Here is a 17,338-nt window from a genome sequence, read left to right on the forward strand (position 1 = left end):
GAAGATATTTCAATTTATTCATGTGTATTAACTCTCCTTTCCTCTCACTTTGATCTGTTCACAATAGGCAATGTTTTAAAAATTTTAATATAGAAAGAATTTATTATGTGAGGTGGCTGTTTAAGTTCATCTTATGCATTTTTAGGATCAAGAAAAGAAGATATTCATTACTATTCCTTTGAGTATGGCTTATTTAAGGTCCTGTTTAATGCTGAACACAAAAAAAAAAAAAAAAAAAAGCCAAATCAACCAAACACCATAGCTACATGTATTTAAGAAGGTTGGTTGGAACAGACTATTGCTGTATTGCTGTGTTGAATAACTACTAAGGAATGTGGCCAGGACTCTCCTCTGCTGAGTGTCCTTAGCTGGCTGGTTCATACTGATTTATTTTCAGGTAATGTTTTACTTGTAAGGTAGAAATAAAATGTAAGGCTTGTGAAGTCTATTTCTAAGCATACACAGAACTTATCTGAAAATCAGCTTTTAATATTATTATTATTGAATACTCATTGAAATCTAGTATTTTTCACTTCTGTACAAAAATCAGGATGAATTACCAGATTCAAAATAGGCATCTTAATAAATGTTACACTTATCAAATAGTTTGTGATTACATTCTATGAAAGAGAAAGTTTTATTTAAGGTTGCTTTAATAGATTTTTTTTAAAACAAATACTAAATTATTTGAGATCTATGAAGCAATAAAGATGGATAAGTATTCTGGGAAAATATTTTTGTTAACGTTTTGTAAAAAAATACTAAATTACTATTAATTTATAGGCTTTCTGTGAATATATATAGTAAATTGTAGTTTGATTGTGAGAAGGAATGGCTATTAACTTATTACAAATATATGAACAATGATGTGCTTAAATACATCAGTAAAGCAACAGTTGGCATTGTACAACAAATACATTGATAACAGGGGATTTAATTTTTTCCCAGTCCAGTTTTTTCCTCCACACTCAAAAAAAAGGTGTTAGGAGCTCTTCATGCGTGTTTTAGGCTTTACTCTTAGTTCTGAATTTTCTTCCTCAGTGTAGGAAGGTTCTCCCTGTCCTCTGTAGTGGTTCTGGACTGGGACTGCCTTGTAGTCATTATTGCAAATGATGAACGACAGGAGGGCTGTTTCCTGGTCTCTTGGAACTTGGTATATTGCAAATGCACTCAATATGGCAAGGGTTTAATAGCTTGGTCTTAAACACTTTGTATAAAGGTATCTCATTTAGTAAATGTTTAGGGTAAATCAAGGCAAAAAGAGGCTGCCGTGAGCTATAATCACAGCTGGAATATTGCAGAGTTTCTTTGTCCTGGTTTGGGGTTTGGGTGGGTTTTAGATTTTTTTACTAAAGAAACTGCTCTTTATATTCTGGTTGCTTTCAGTTCTCACATGCTACATGTTTGATGTGGGTAGATGGGACAATTTTCTTCTTTTTTCTGTTCCTCTTCTGCCTTGGTCTATTTTATTTTACTTTGAGAAAACAGGCTTAGATATCCTGCCAGTTCAAAATCTGCCTGGACATGAGCTGTATTAGTCTGAGGATGCCACGTAGAAGAAAATTTTTTAAAAGCCTAATAAAATGGGATGGGACTTCTTCAGTTATTTCTCCCTCCACCATTTCTTGCCATAGACATGGAGACAGGATTGTGGAGAGAAATCAGAAGTGCAGTCATTTCAGAAATAAACTGCTGTATCTGTAATTGGTGATAATGCTAATGCAGTGTTTTAAAACAAGGAATTAGAACTGAGTAGGAGCCACAAGGCTGAAAATAATGAACTCCATTAAGGTAAGTGGTGAACTAACAAAAATTCAGACTGTGTGTTATGAGTGGAGCTCTGACTTAGTAGAACAGAACACAGGAAATAAATTTGCAATCTGCTTTTCTTTTGTTTTAAGCAATTGTGTGGCAGGTATTTTGGATCAGTGGAGGTCATAGCTTAGAAAACCCTGATGCTGGGTGAATAAGCTGCAGAACTGCCTCTCTAGGCTTTGTGTGTGAGAACTGTATTTTAGAAGGACAGGAAGTTGAGTATATACCCAGATTGATCTCCTCTGATTAAATATTAGAAAGAAAAGAAGAGAATATGGTGTGCAGTTTATGGGAGGAAATTGCTGTGATGGGAAAGGAGCGCTGGGGCCCCGGTGTGATGTGTCTGGTCAGGGCCTCCCCCAGCTCCCTGTGTGGGCAGAATGCTCAGCTGCAGCCTGGAGTCAGCCCTACTTTCAGGTCTGTGTCTGCAGTGTAAGGCATTAGGCACTCCAATGTCCTGGAAGGTCCAGACCTGTCATTTTCAGCAATGGGAATTAGGTGCCTAAACACCTTTTAGGGGCTGAGTCTCCTGTTGTGTGCCTCCCTCCTAAAATCAGGTGTTTATCAGGTTCTGAAGTGCTGCAGGCCCTTCAGCTGGGACAGTGCCCCAGGGACCTTGTTCAGTTTCTCCTAAACAGGGCAGGTGCTGGGCTTGCAGACATCCTGGCTTGTTCATCCCAGTTTTCTTTGTCTCTTACCTTCATCTTTGTCATCACAGATTCTTATGTCATCACAAAATCTCATTGTTTTAGTAAAAATCATAACTGGAAGAAGTTGCCACCAATTATAAATAGACATGAATTGATTGTGAAAATGCTCTTGATTCAGGATAATACAGTAGTTTATGTGTTTTATATCTGTCCTCCCCCCAGTAAGGTGCTAGTTAACATTTGCTACATTTTTCATGTGTAGGCATGAGCACATGCTTTGAAACAGTATTACCAAGGTGTACTGTTCTCTGTTTAATTACTCTGGCAGCAGTTTGGACTCACTGATAGAAGAGAAGAAATAAGCACTCTGTGGGACAGAATTGTCTGATTGCAGCTCCCTTTTTTCTCCTCATCTATTGTATGACATTATCCAGGTAATTTCGCTTATCTCAGTTTCTGTTTTCCTTTTCAATCAGAGATTAATTTCTTCTTTTTAAACTAAAAGAAAAAACAAAAAAAACCTATGTTTTTTAGTAATTCCTGATACATCAAACCTATTACACCAGCTGATGAGCTGTTTTCATTAAGTGTTTTCAGTTCCCAAGTTCAGTTCTTCAGGACTGATTAACATTAATGATTATGTTTCAGCTGGAATGCTGCCTGGGAAATGTGTTTTGAAGCTTTGACCCAATTTTCATAGCCTGTGTATCTGAGTTATTTCCCCAGGTGGACAAGTACTTTCACAGTTGTCCAAGCTGCAGGTCTTGGTCGTACCTTGCACTAGGGCAAGAGTGAATCTGAAAACTTGGGACAAGGCAGCTCGGATGAGACTGCACACTTCAATATATAATGTTTTGTGGAATAAATGGAGCAGCTGGTGTATGAGTGAATCTGTTAGGCTGAAATATTTGGGCAAGTCTTGTGCTGTGATATGGGAACTGTCCTGTCTGTTATTCCAACACTCTTTGGCCAATCTTCAGTTTTCTGGGGGTCTTTTGTCATTGATGGTTCTGGTTGGGGCTTCTTCTGTGTCTGTTTTGAAATGACTGCAGGCTCTGCTGTTCTCTCCCAAATCAATGGACCATGAAATGTGTATCATTTTTCAGATCTGTTCTGCAATCTATGTGGTACACATATAGTCCAGGTAAATGGTGTGCTTTGCTTTGAGAGCAGATTAAAGGTGTAGTCTCCTCCCTTCCTGATCCTTCTGAACTACCTTCATCTCTCTTATTTTTCCTTTTTCTTTTTTTTCTTCTACAATTCTTTTAATTTTCTCCTCTTAACTCATGGAGTAAAAAATGAGAACAAGCCTAGAGCCTTGATCTAAAGCTCAGGGAGATCAGTTAAGAAGGCTGATGCTGTTTTTGGTATTTGAGGATGTTCAAAAAGGCAAGGTTAAGGAAGGAATTTTCCTTTCTGTGGTAAATACTAGCCAGATCATAGGGAAAGAGCTCAACTTTGTATTAGTGTATAGATTTGCCATTAAATCATTAAGAGGGTCATTACACTGATTCAAATTCAGTGTCAGATTTTCCAGATGGGCTTCCTCAGTTTTAGTGGGGCCAGTGTATTCAGAGGGAATTGCAGGAAGAGTGTCCAGCAAAGTCAGGATAGCTGCTGCTGAAACATCTGCTTGGCTCAACTAGGAATTTACTGTCATTTAGTGAAAATATTGGTGAGAACATAACCTTTTGTAATGTTTAATGTTTTATTGGCTATAAAAGATAAAATATAGAGTAAAGGGAAGTAAAATAGTATTTTGTTAGGTCGGGAGTTAGATTTATGCTGCTACTTACTGATGGAATAATCAGTGGGTCATAAAGATCAGACTGCCTGCCTCCTATCTCTTTTTTGTGTGTGTGTGTGTGTATTCAACAATCTCTTCTTTGTGATAGTTAGACCCATGGGAGCTTACCAAAACACCATGTCCCTTTTGTCCAAGGGTATTAAATTATCTGTTTAGATCAAGCAGAATGTAGTGGATGCTTCTGTTTCAGACATTAAGCAGTTGGGATAGGACTAAATAGACCAGGATGCTTGACATGTGCAAATGGAGCACATGCTCACAAGGGACACTCAGCAGCGTTGTGAACTGATTCAGCACACACAGAGTAGGCATTAAATAAATTGTGCATTACCATTTGGTGGGGAGTAATAAGCAAAGAGATCTCAAAGTCTTCAGCTTAAAAGGAGTAATAGTGTATGTTTCACACTGTTTCATGATATGTCTGGTGTGCTCTTCCTCAAATAGATTAATAGTGGAAATAGCATCTGAAGGCTTCTCTGAAAAATGGCAACACATTGAGATTTTTCATTAGATTGAAAATCCCTATGCTGTGATAAAATTGATAATATCTCATGAGCAGTGTTAGAGGAAGCAAAGACTGAGTGGCACCATGGGGAAATTCTCTTTGGTAGAGCAGGGTGCTGTGGCAGAGGAGGAAAGCCTCTTTGTCAGAGTGAAATTGTCCAGCAGTGATACAGAGAATGTCATAGTCTGTCAAAATTACAAAGGGCTTTTTTTTTTTCCCGTTTCCCCCATAAGTAGAAGACTGAGGTTGAATTTCTCTAAAAACCTTGGCAATTCCATTAGTGTCCCTTGGAATGGGCTGCTCTGGGCACATGATATTTTGCTGGATTAAGACTTCAGTCCCAATAAACCAGCTTTCTCAGAGGGTAGAATGAATGCCAAAGATTTATTCTAAATAACTTCATTTGGTACAGAGAATGTAAGAGTGCTGGTCTCAGTAATGCCTGGTGCAGACAGTGCTTGATATCACTGCTATGCATGTTGTTAATTATATGAAGCTTGTAAGAACCCTGTACCTGATCTTCCTCTTGGAAGAAGGGGTTTAGTTTTGCTTCTGATCACTTTTCCTCTCTATCTTTTTCTACTTAGCCCCTTCTTTTTATCTCTCAGCGAGAAAAAAACAAAAAACAAAACCATCTCTTTTTACCCCTACAAAATGACTGGTGTTGTACAATTCAAAATTTGAGGAGAGAAAACCTGGAACATACATGTCATTCTTTCCATATGCATAAGGCAGTGCATTCTTACATTTCTAGATATGCAGAAAGAGATTTTTTTATATTCAAATCTCATACTCCTGCTTACCTGCACTGTATTAATCGCTTCAAGGAAAACCAGCTGAAATCCTTGCAGTAGAAGGACAATTGTGGTTATGCACCTTTGACAAAATCCTTTGGGCTCTTGAGGAAAACCAGGCTGTTCTCAGCTGCTGGTGTGGACAGAGACACAGAGTGGGGGTCACACCTGACCTGGGCACTGAAATGTGACTTCTTCAGGGCTTTCCTTTCAATCAAGGAATGCCCTGTGTTCATAGCTCACAAGACTGGCAGTATGGCAAAAAGACATGAAGAGCAATACTTTACACATTTTTTATTCTGGCTTTTATCCCAAGAGATCCCACAGAGCTTCAGTAACTACCATGAAACCTGCCTTTAATGAAGAGGAGTGACAGGCCTCAATTGTTTCAGCACATTTCCATGAGGGTTTTTTCCTCTCTCAGAGTGGTTCATTTTTCTGTCTCTGATGGTGAGGGGAGGGGGAGGAGAGCTGCGTTTGGGGAGGTTTATATCTTTGCAACTCTGCTGGTATCCCCGTGAGACAGAAGGATTTTTTTGTCTGTAGCTTCAGGATAGTAGCACACAAGAAGGATGCTCACTGTGGCCGTGCTGTTCTGAAAGGACTTTATCTCTGCACAACTTCCTTACTTTTGCAGGGGTGATGTGACCTGCTGCTGCTCTTAGAGTGAAGTTCATTTGCTCCTGGTGTAGTAAATTGTCTTTGATAGTTCATGCCGACACACACTCTGCTGAAATTCAGTTGTCAGCACAGTAGAATAAAGCACTCTGTGCATCACAGTGGAAGGGGGGAAATTGAGTTCTCTTTATACATGTGCTTTGCTGGGGCAGGTGACCTAAATGGCCATCTCTCCCTGTCACTGACTCTTGCCTGTCTGTTTGCTTTGAAATAAAATATAAGGAGTCTTCCTATGCTAGGTCAATTATGGGTTTCCCTGCAGCATCAACTCCTTGGCTTGTGGAGCATCTTGACTGTAATCTACTTAGAAACTGAACTAGTTAAATGAAAACTTGGATCACAGGTTAAAAAAAGAGATCTTAGACCTGGACGAGCCAAGTGCTGCTCTGTTTGATTATCAACACTTTCTGTTGCTGCTAAGGAGCACAAGATCCTTTTTACAGGCCAGCTCTACTAATTAAATATGACACTTTTATTAAATATGTAAAACCACCCAATTGTCAAGTACACACAATGTGTAGCAAAGACAGCTGAGCAGGAGTGCCTGGCTGCAGGCAGGGATTTGCAAAGTCTGCAAAAAAACCCCGCAAGGGACGGGGACAGTGAGCGCTGCACTGCACCGACTCCTGCAGAAGTGTGCTGTACTTTTCATCTTCCTTCATTGCACCTACATGAAAGGATCTTCTGGAGGGGCAGATGTTGGCCTCCCACCAATTCTAAATAATGGATGGTACCAGCATTTGTATTCTTTTTTAGTGGAGCCAGTTTATGCCCTGTTTTACTGGCTCCTAGAGCCCAAGGAAATACGGTTTAGAGCCAGCTCTGCCTCCATGGCTCTGGTTTGCCTTGCTCAGGAAGAAGCTGGGGCTGTTTCAGCTAGGCCATCTGGCTCTCTTGAATGAGCTTATTAGTAATAGTGGAGGTGGGTCTATTAGCCTGGGACAGGAACTCAGAAACAGATGCTTTGTTTATGTGTAAAATATGGCTTCAAGCCAAAGCGCTAATCATGATTGCCTCTGAAGTGGTTCTAATCATCTGTATGAGACTGCAGCCGCTCTCGTGTTGTTTGTACAAGCTGGTAGTTTAGAGGTGTTGTGTACAAGATATTTGTAGTCATAATTTCTCCAAACAGGTTAAGGCAAACATTATGAGAATCAGCATATTAATGTGCTGTGTTTCAAATTAGAATTATAAACACGCTTTCCTCATTGGAGGCTTAATCTGCTAGGAAGAAGCCAGATGTTTACTGATCACACCATTATTTAGAAAGACCCATCAAACTAAAACAAATTATTGTTGTTTAACTGGAGGAAAGCCTAGTTTTATGTATCAACTTAGTAAAACAGTTCTATGCTGAGACTGACCGAAGGAGGTTTTTCCTTCAGGCAGTGGGCCAAACATGAGTCCCAACAGATGTGCAGGTTCCCCTTCTGGCCTTAGGACAGCAGAACGAGGTGTGCCTATGTTTCTATAACCTGTGTATGAGGTATGTGATAAAAGGGAAATTAGTAGTTCTGGCTTATTTTTACCAGAAAATCATTCTTGAGGCTTCTTAAGATTTCAGTTAGCATTAACAAAAGGGTAAAATAAAGGTAGAAAATTTTGAGGAAAATGGAAATTTTAGACATATCCTGTTAAATTTTTTTTTCTGTTTCTTTTTTGAATGCCTTCCTGAGAAGGAGAAATTATGACTGAACAATTTGCACAAATGGTTAAAATCAAGGTTTTAATAATAAATTCTTTCATTTGTTTTGAAATGGTATTTTGTGATTTTTAAAAATGTGATTGTGTCAGATAGGGTGGCTTTATCCATTCTTTCTTTTTACTTTCAAATCCCTGTTTCCACACTTGATTTCCTCACAGACATTTGAAATCAAAGCAACTGTCTTAATCTGTCCCATGCTCTTCAGTAAATTTTTGCTTCCATTAGTCTCTTGATAGATTCCATCTTGCATAAGTTTTGCATCAAAGTGGCTTTGCTTTTTTCTTTCATTAGTCTTTCCCATTTTGGCACTGTACGCCAGCCTTGCCTGCAACACCAGATTCTGTGCTTTTACAGTAGCATGAAGTTTACCTTTTCTCTAAAGCATCTGATCTTCAAAATAAGCTTAAAACCTAAGTCAAAATGTTTACTGTGCCAAATACAGGTCTTTGCTCTGTACAAGGAAAACAAAGGTATAATACAAGGATTGTCTTATGATTGTAGTCCTCCAAAGATAAGATGCAATATTCAAGATATGTGCCACACTTGTATGATATACATCACACTCTCTGTGGATACATACATTGATACTTTTGCTGGGGTCTGGTGGGCTTGTAGAACTATCAAAGGAAAACTGCCTTTATTGAATCCTCTGTGTGTGTGTAACTTTGAATTTCCACTCTACAAAATAGGGTATTTGTATTACTGTGAGACACATCCAAAATCTGTTCATTTCATTTTATTGTTTTTTTGAATTGATGTTTCCTAAAACATATTATAGAAATACCTAAAATACTACAGTTATTTCATGTAGAACAGATATCATCTGTGCCTTTCATTTAAAAAAATAAGGTGGTAATGTGAAAGCTCTGGTTTAGCTACAAACAGACCGTGAGTTACAGTTTCTTGGGATGCTAGGTGGCATATAGGAGAAAACATAAATATTCAGTGGAACAAAACCTGGCATCATCTAGCTGTATCTGTTCTCAATTAAACCTTGTAATCTTTTCTTTTTCCCTCTTGATTGCAGAAATGTAAAGGTTGGGTAAGTAAAAGCACACCTATCAACCTTTTGATAGTATTAGAGAACTAAGCATTCTCAGTTCTCTCACTGAAATCCTCTTAGAGGTCTGGACTTGCAGGAACACACGATAGCTCTGAGCAAAGCCTGTAACACTGCTCCTAATGTAGCCTTTTTGTGCCTATCCACTGCAACCCATGAAATGTGCAAAAATAACTCATGGCTCACAAAACACCTCAACCCACCCAGAGTGTGGAAGCTTAATTGGTAGAAATCCCTGCTGGACCTATCACTGTCCTATCTGTAATCTTACTGGGCATGGTTCTCAAAGCACAGACACAAAATGAATCGTTGTTTAATTTGTCTTCTGTGCGTCAGAACTTCCCGAGAGCACAGAAGACCATAAAATAAATAGTCCTTTCTGTTTTAATTAGCCACTTCTTTATTTTTGCAGCTACTTTCTTTGGCAAGTGCATCATCAGTTTCCCTTGACTTTCAAACTGAGGACAATGGTACAAGGGCATCAAAGAGGGGATCTTTTGCATGCATCAAGAGGCATCTTTGGTGTTCCTGGCGTTGTCTAGACTGAGAGCTGTGGCTTGTATGAGGAGTTTTATTAATAGCTGTGTGGAATTCTCTGTGTATTGGATGTAGTAATGACTGCAGTGAGTTTTGTGTGTGTTCAGTTCATAAGGAGTTCAGTGGCATTTATGTCTTCATAACGAGAGGCAGATGTAAAATACTCCTCAGCTTAGCCATAGCCTCAAACAGAAGATAATTGAAAAATTAAAAACATAATTGGTCCCTTTTTTGAGACTACTTCAAAACTGTGCAGGTGCTATTTAGTTAGATATTTGGTTAGGTGGTAAATCTTTTGTCAGGAGTGAAGAGAGTATCAGGAAGTAACTGTGAGGCAGATTCAATGGTCCTTCCCAGAGAAAAGCTCCCACTGACTCACATTCAATAGACACCACAGAATTTGACCGAGAAGGAATGGATTTTACCTTCGTAGGCTGAAAATGTCTAATTAAGGGCCCAAGTGGGTTTTTTTTGAAGTCAGTTGGGGCTATTCATTGAGGGAGCAACTGTTCAGCATAAGTGAATGTGTCTGGCCCAAAAAACTTTAACTAATGTTGCACTGTGTTAAAATAATCTGAGAATCAAACACAGAACAAATGTAACATTTCACTTAATGAGTCTATTATACCATGTTTCCCTAGGAAACTTGTAATTATAATTAATTACCTCAAATCTGCTGCTAATCCATTTGAGCTTAGAAAAGACATGAATTTTAAGATAGTTAATTTTCTGGTGCTATGTTACTGTCTTTGAACATTTGAATATTTGAAGTAACATTACAACTGAAGGACTTTAATTTTACTTATATCTTCAAATTCTCCTCAAGCTCTCCCAATTCTACAATTAGCTGCTGTTGAGCAAATGCTAATAAAAATTATTTGAGATGGGAAGAAATAGGGAGACTTTGTATTTGTATTGGCTCAAAAAGAATACTTTTCATTATATTCTAAAGTGAATTAAAAATAAATGAAGTTCCTGCATTTCTATAAGCTAAAGGGTCATATGGAAATTAAAATGCTATCACTTCACTGATTCTCAAACAAAATATATTGGACTCAATTTTAGAACCTCTAACTGTTTGTCGGTTTTCTATCCAACTTCTTGCTCACAGACCTATGTGAGATATATTTTTAAGAACACCTGCCAAAAAAGGGAATATTATGGCAAATGAATTGTTATATCTAATGCAGGACAGATGTAAATCTGTGTGAGCATCTGTATACTGAGCATATTGATTTACATTAGCTGAAAAAATGTCCATTACTGTGCAACAGCCAATTACTTGACTTGCTTCTATTGAGAAGGATGGTATTTAGTGTATTTAGGAACTGAAATTTAAAAGGTATAAAGATTCTTTGCCAACCCTGGCAAAAGAAATCTCTGGAATATTGAAAACATAAAGAACTGATTACTGAGATCAGCCTTTAGGGGAGTTATTATGAGACTTAACCTTGTCTATTATCTGTGATCTTTTTAGTGGACCTTTCTAGCAACTTTTTCAACAGGACCTTAAATGATTAAGAAACTACAGTTCTAGTTTCATAAAGGCTCTGAATTAGTATTTCTGAATGTCTACCTTATAATTTATGACTGACTACAATGGACTCAGCAGCCCCATTTTCAAAGAAGAGTTAAACATTATAGTTGATGGTGTTGTATATTTTCATGTAGGTGCTAAACAATTTATTGCCTTAATCGTTGCAGGTTGCCTCTGTCCAGGAAGGGTGAAATAAGCTATTCCCTGAGAAACACTGGCTGGAAAAGCCCCAGCAGTGACACCCAAGCAAACCAAGGGAGGTGTTGCCATACAGAATCTGTCAGGACCTGCATTGTCCTGCAGCTTCTCTAGCTCAGATTTTCTGGAAAGAAAGCAGTACATTGATAAGATCTGGGCTAAAGAATCCACTGTTCTGAAAGCTGACCCTTGTAAATGGAAGAAAAAGCAGTGAGATCTCATTATTATACCTTTGTGTAGGCACACAGTTTGTGGTGATTGGGAGTGGGGCCCAGCCTCATCCCCAGTGGGTGCAGCTGTGAGCAGCAGGTGAGCAGCACTGCCAGCAATGAGCCATGGAGTGCCCAGGGGCACTGAGCAACCACCAAAGGGAGCAGAGGGCACCCAGGGGCAATGCATCAGCATGAGGGGTGTAAAAGGTTGGGCTGAAGAGCAAGAGGAGCAGATGCTGGCAGCCTTGTGCAGAGGTGAGGTGTTCCTCTGGGTGGGCAGACTCCTGAGGCCCTGTGATGAGGTGTGGTGTTACTGTGTGTGGGTGAATGCTTAAAGCCTTCTCAAATTGTACGGGGATACTCTGTGTATTGTGGCTGGCTCAACTGTGACACCCATGAACTGGTTTGTTTTAGGGAAGTGTTGAGTTACTTGAAACTGATCCAAATTGTCCTGAAATATTGTCTGGTTTGGATGTTGTACTTCCAAGGGTGTGGCTTGTGGCACTTGCACAATTTTGCCATCTGGCACTATGATGTATTCTTTATCCTGAAAGAATACTAAGTATTCATGGAGTAAATGTTTTATATATATGTGCTCTTTGCTTATCCACTTCCTGCAGAATAGCCTGATGTGTGACTTGCATATTCTTGTCCAAGATTCCCTGCTGAATAATTTTTTTCTGCCATTGAAAATGATATTTTTAATACCTGGAAAGTCATAATGCTTATGAAACAGATGGAGTAAGAATAGAACTTAGACCTTTCCTCACTTTGAAGTAATTTCGTAGGTTTAAAAAACAGTTATGATAATTATATGAATTTTAGTTTTGCTTCTCTTGATGGACTGTGGGATTGCAAAGTAGTGCCATCAGATTTTCATTTCTGCCTTGCCCTCCAATTAATTATAGGAGCTACAGGCCACTTCACTTCTAGCAGCTGCTATCCTGAAGACAGGAAATTGATTAAAAGAATCCAGTCTGGGCACCGAGGGAGGAATCTCTCTTCAGTCACACCAATTCTGGGAAGCTTCTAAGAGAGAACAGGTTCATTTTTGTACTACATTAATAGTTAATGTGCCATGTGAGAGAAGCCATTATGAGAAGAAATGTGGTGGTGTATAAATAGGTGAGGAAAAGCTTGAGCTGATCCAAGTTTCTACTCTGTTCTGCTGCAGTTTCTCATCCTTTTGCATCTACCAGCCTTTAACTCTTTGTGGCAACAGGCAAGTGGAAAAGTCAGACAGGGAGTTCTGATGTTTTACTTGCTCCCAGCCAGTGTCTCACATGCAAAACTCTCCTCTTAAGTTGGCATTGACATTTTACTAATATTTTTCAGCATATAAGAAAGCACAGAAATCACATGCCAGGCTATGAATACCTGTGACCTGTATTTTAGTGCATCTCTGAGTATTTGATGGTGGCTTTCTTCAACTTCAGCACCATGTGGATCAGTGATTTTGAGAGGCTTTGGGGGTGCTGCTTCATTTTGTGTAGAAGATAGCTTTAACACACTCCTTCAGACATCCTGTTATAGAGAAACACTTGAAAACTGTGTCCTACTACTGTATAAAAGCCCATAATTCAAAATACACATAAAAAACCCAAAAATACTTGGTTTAAGGCAACCACACACACAAAAGCTCCAAAACAAAAAGTCAGCTGGTTTGGATATTGACTCGCATGACTCTGCTGTTCTGACTTTTGTCTGTTTTGCCTTGTTCCCCAACCACATATTGTTTTGCACTAAAATAATCTCTATTTTTGTATTTGATAAATTCATACCAATTAAATTCAGATTCTACTTCAGCAAACGTACGTTCCTCACTTTCTTTGGAAAATATGCCTAAATAAATTAATAAATAATTAATGTAATAAGAATTTTTTAATGTGCATTATGGACATGAATAGATCTAATGGTTTCTAGGAAGTGTTTAATTTCTCATGCTACTTATAAAAGTTTATGAAAATGCTACATCCATGACTATTCTTTTTTTACCAAACAAATCACAGGTTAAAAGCTTTAGACTCAGAACATTGATTTTAAATTGCTGAAGCAAATGTCTTTGTGTACTACTTTTTGCTAAGAACTGTTCTGTAGCATGGTCTAGCTATATATATATATATATATATATATATATATATATACACACACACACAATTTGGGTTTGGGCCATTGGGTAGTGTTTCAGATTTAGCTGAGACAGTTGTTTATAATATTCATTATATCAAGAACAAATTATGCATCATTTTCTGTGGAAGTCAAGATGATTTTTTTAACAGCAGTTCAGTGTGGGTAGTAGACAAGAATGGGGATTTTAGGGTCTTTGGGCTGTCTATTGAGGAATGAAATTTAGCTGTCTTTTCTCAGGTTTATACCACCTTGATCTGCTAGAGTACTCCGATGCCATTATTGCTGGCAGCCTTTTTGCACTGAAAATGGATTTGGGGAGGAAGTGCAGGAAAATGAAGTGCACAAAGCTCGGGCTTGGGCTAAAGCAAGTGCATGTGACAATGGGGCAGCAGCAGAGCTAATAATTAGCTGCTAATTAGCTGGCAGCTGTGGTAAGTAGAAGTACTGAATGTGTACAGTCTCCAGAGCATCCTGTAGATTACATGCACATTCCTGGTATGGATGTGATATACATAAAGTTAACTTTAACTTAAATGTATTTGTATTAATTGTGATTTTCCTGAGAACACTTGTAAAAGTAATTTCTGCAGGCACTGCATTGCTGTCATGAGATCTGTTCATTCCAGTGTTGTCGCTGTAAGGAGACAAGCACTGCAAATAGGGATGGATTGTACTGGAGCCTCACCCAGTGACATTGGAGCCAGTGACTCACTGGAGCCAGTGGCATTCCTGCAATACTGCCAAAGAATAGGTATTGATGATAGAGCTGATGCACCCTGTACTCAGCACAGGGGCTTTATCTGTGTGTTTGGGACGAGACTGCTGGGAAAGTGACTGGCCTGTTTGCAGACTGGCTGCTCCATCCTCCTTGATTGCTGAATCCAGAGGACTTGTGTTGTATTAAGATATAGACAGCAGCAGCATGGATGTCAATTTGCAGTTCTTGTGCCAAGTTCTATCAGTGAAGGTTCTTTAAAAATAGTATTTCCAAATTATGTATAAAATGTCTTTTTTTCAAGAAATGAATTCTTGAGCAAAAGGTTTTTTTCCCTCCACAAAGTTTTGTGGTGGTTTGGATGGGTTTTTTTTCAGCAGTTACTTGTATTTTTGCGGAGTTTCCTTATTTTTCTTAGCTCCCTGATGTGTTCTTGTGGAAAAAAAAAATCAGACTCCAAATGCCTTCTCTGCCTCGGGTGGCCTTGGATATGCAAATCTATCTTGAATAGCAGAGGAGTTGATAACTCTGGCCTACAGCTCTCACACAAAGGAGACAGATTTGTCTTCTTTACCCCCTGTTTGTCTCCTCAGGAACTCTGTTCTTGGTTGACAATATAAAGCAAAATGAAGAAAAAAATGAAAAGTCTGCTCTAAGCAAAGTAAGAGAAAGGGATGTAAGGAAAGAAAAAGCACTGCTTGTGCTTCAACCAAATAAATTGCTTACTGCAAAATTTTTGATGGGTGTCTCTCATTGTTTTTATTCTCATTAGTGGAAATGGGGAGTAAAATATTTCTGTCAGACTTCCATATCTCCCCATTATCATTGTATTTGTCACAATATGTCACTTTGCAGAACAAATGCTTCAGAGGGGCCCTGAACCATTATTGCTGGAAAAAGGTATGAATTGTGTTGTCTACAATAAACTCAATATGTTAAAGGGAAATACCTCTGTGGATGTGATTGGAAAGAAAGGTGGCTATTTGTAAACATAGAAGAAGAAAAACAAATCTGTCTTGTTCATCAGATATATTTTAACAGTGAAAGCCTTTTTATTAGTCATTTAGAGTTCGTTTGCTATTTAAAGCTTTAAATGTTCAATTAGTGGGTTAATCCTTCCTGTAGATTTTTGCCCTTCATTTGTTGGTAATTGAGATATTTGTTTATATTAATTTTCTTAAAGTATGCAGTTGAAAGAAATTAGTATTGAGGCTTTGAATAGCAATGGAAGATCAAAGCTTTTACAGGTGGTTTGTTACCAAAGGTGCTGTAATATATATTTCACAGCACTATTCTTAGACAGGATTTGCTAAGCTGGTTACTGACCAGCTATTGCTCACCTTTTATGTATCACTGGGTAAATGCAGCACCTGGGAAAAACAGTGCTACCAACACTTGTAAATTACTATTTTTTCAAAAATCTGATCAGGTTTACAGTACAAATGAGAACTGCAATACCATAATTAGGAAACTGTGAAATTGGAAAGGACTGGTTCTTGTCTAACAAAAAAAAACCTCTACAAAAGTTCAGCAGAGGGAATTTTTGATGTAGCAGGAGTGTTAACAGCTGCACTAAATTAGAAGCTGCCTATGGAATCCATAATAAAACAGACAGTGAAGCTTCAAACAGAATTTCCATGACTGAGTATGCCTATGTTCCAGACCCATCTCTGGGTGTTTTTGCTTTATAACCTTCATTCTTTCCAATTTCCTTTTTCTGAGTTTGTGTTTTAATAAACAATAATGCAATAAAAGAGTTCTCTGATGTTAATGATGTATATGCATTGCTCAATAGCAAGGGCTTTTTAAAATTAATTAATAAGTTAGTTGGAAAAGTGAGTTAATTGCTGCAGCAGGAGGCCAGTGAATCTGTAGGAGTTTTGGACTTACCCAGAAAATTGATGAATTGTGAGCAGCAGAAATAAAGTTTCATTATGCTGCCCTACATAGGTGCTTCAGATCTGATTCCAGGGAGTGCCCACTGGACAGAATGTACCTCATTTTGTTCCAGAAGCTTTTTTCTCTCTAAAGGCAATTCTCTGGGCTTAAAGGAACTGTTCAGAATGCAGCTCCCATTTTGTATATATTTGTTCAGTGCCTCATGTTTGTGTAGAGCCCTTGTCCTTAAGGCCCACACTCACCATTTTCACAGCCTCTTCCTTTTGGTGCTTGTTTTGGCATCTTTTGCCAGACCCCTTTCAGCTCTTTCTCAGAAGTCTTTGATCCAGGTCAGATGTGGCTGAGTGTTATTTTTAGCTCTGTGCAATGTGTCCCATGGGACTGCAATGTTCTTTACTTCATTGAATGTCACCTTGCTTACCTCACTGTGTGTACCTGTTCAGCAGAGCCATGCACCTTCCTTACTGATACAGAAATAAGGATGCAATGCACACATTCCTTTTCTATCTGAAGCTGCCATTCTGACACCCCATGGAAACGAGTTTCCTGGGAACCTGTCTGCACTGAGGGATGGAGTGTGGTAGAAAGAGCCCTCCCCTGTATCCCTGAGTCAGAGCTGTGACGGGTAATGTTCTCTCACCAAGTAAACGAAGCTCTAAGAAGGATTTCTTGATAGGCTGGAGATGTCTTCTTGAAAATTTCTTGAATCTTTTCAAGAAGGAGTTTGCTATTCAAAGGTTTGGTGCTGCAGCTTAAGACATTGGGAGAACAGCATTTCTCAGAAGAACTGAAGCAACTAGACAGGGGCTTTAATTGTCTTCAATGTATATTTCTCTTGGATTTAATAGGATGTGTATTTTATGTTAGCCGAATGCTAATTTTTTAGATAAACATTTATTGCTGTTTAACAGCTTTGTAATAGATATGTGAGTATCTAAGAGATGCGTTACGTAGCTGTTATTTCTTAATAAATGTATTTTAGGTAATCAATGAGTACTTAATGTGCAATTACTGTCTTATTAAATCTAAATTGAATGTGTGGTTTAGGAAATGGAGAACTGGCTTCTTTAGTCACATATGTCTGCATGTTTGGCTG

This window comes from Agelaius tricolor, unplaced genomic scaffold (genome assembly GCF_023055355.1).
Source record: "Agelaius tricolor isolate 1412-34295 unplaced genomic scaffold, bAgeTri1.0.p SCAF_16, whole genome shotgun sequence".
NCBI lineage: Eukaryota > Metazoa > Chordata > Aves > Passeriformes > Icteridae > Agelaius > Agelaius tricolor.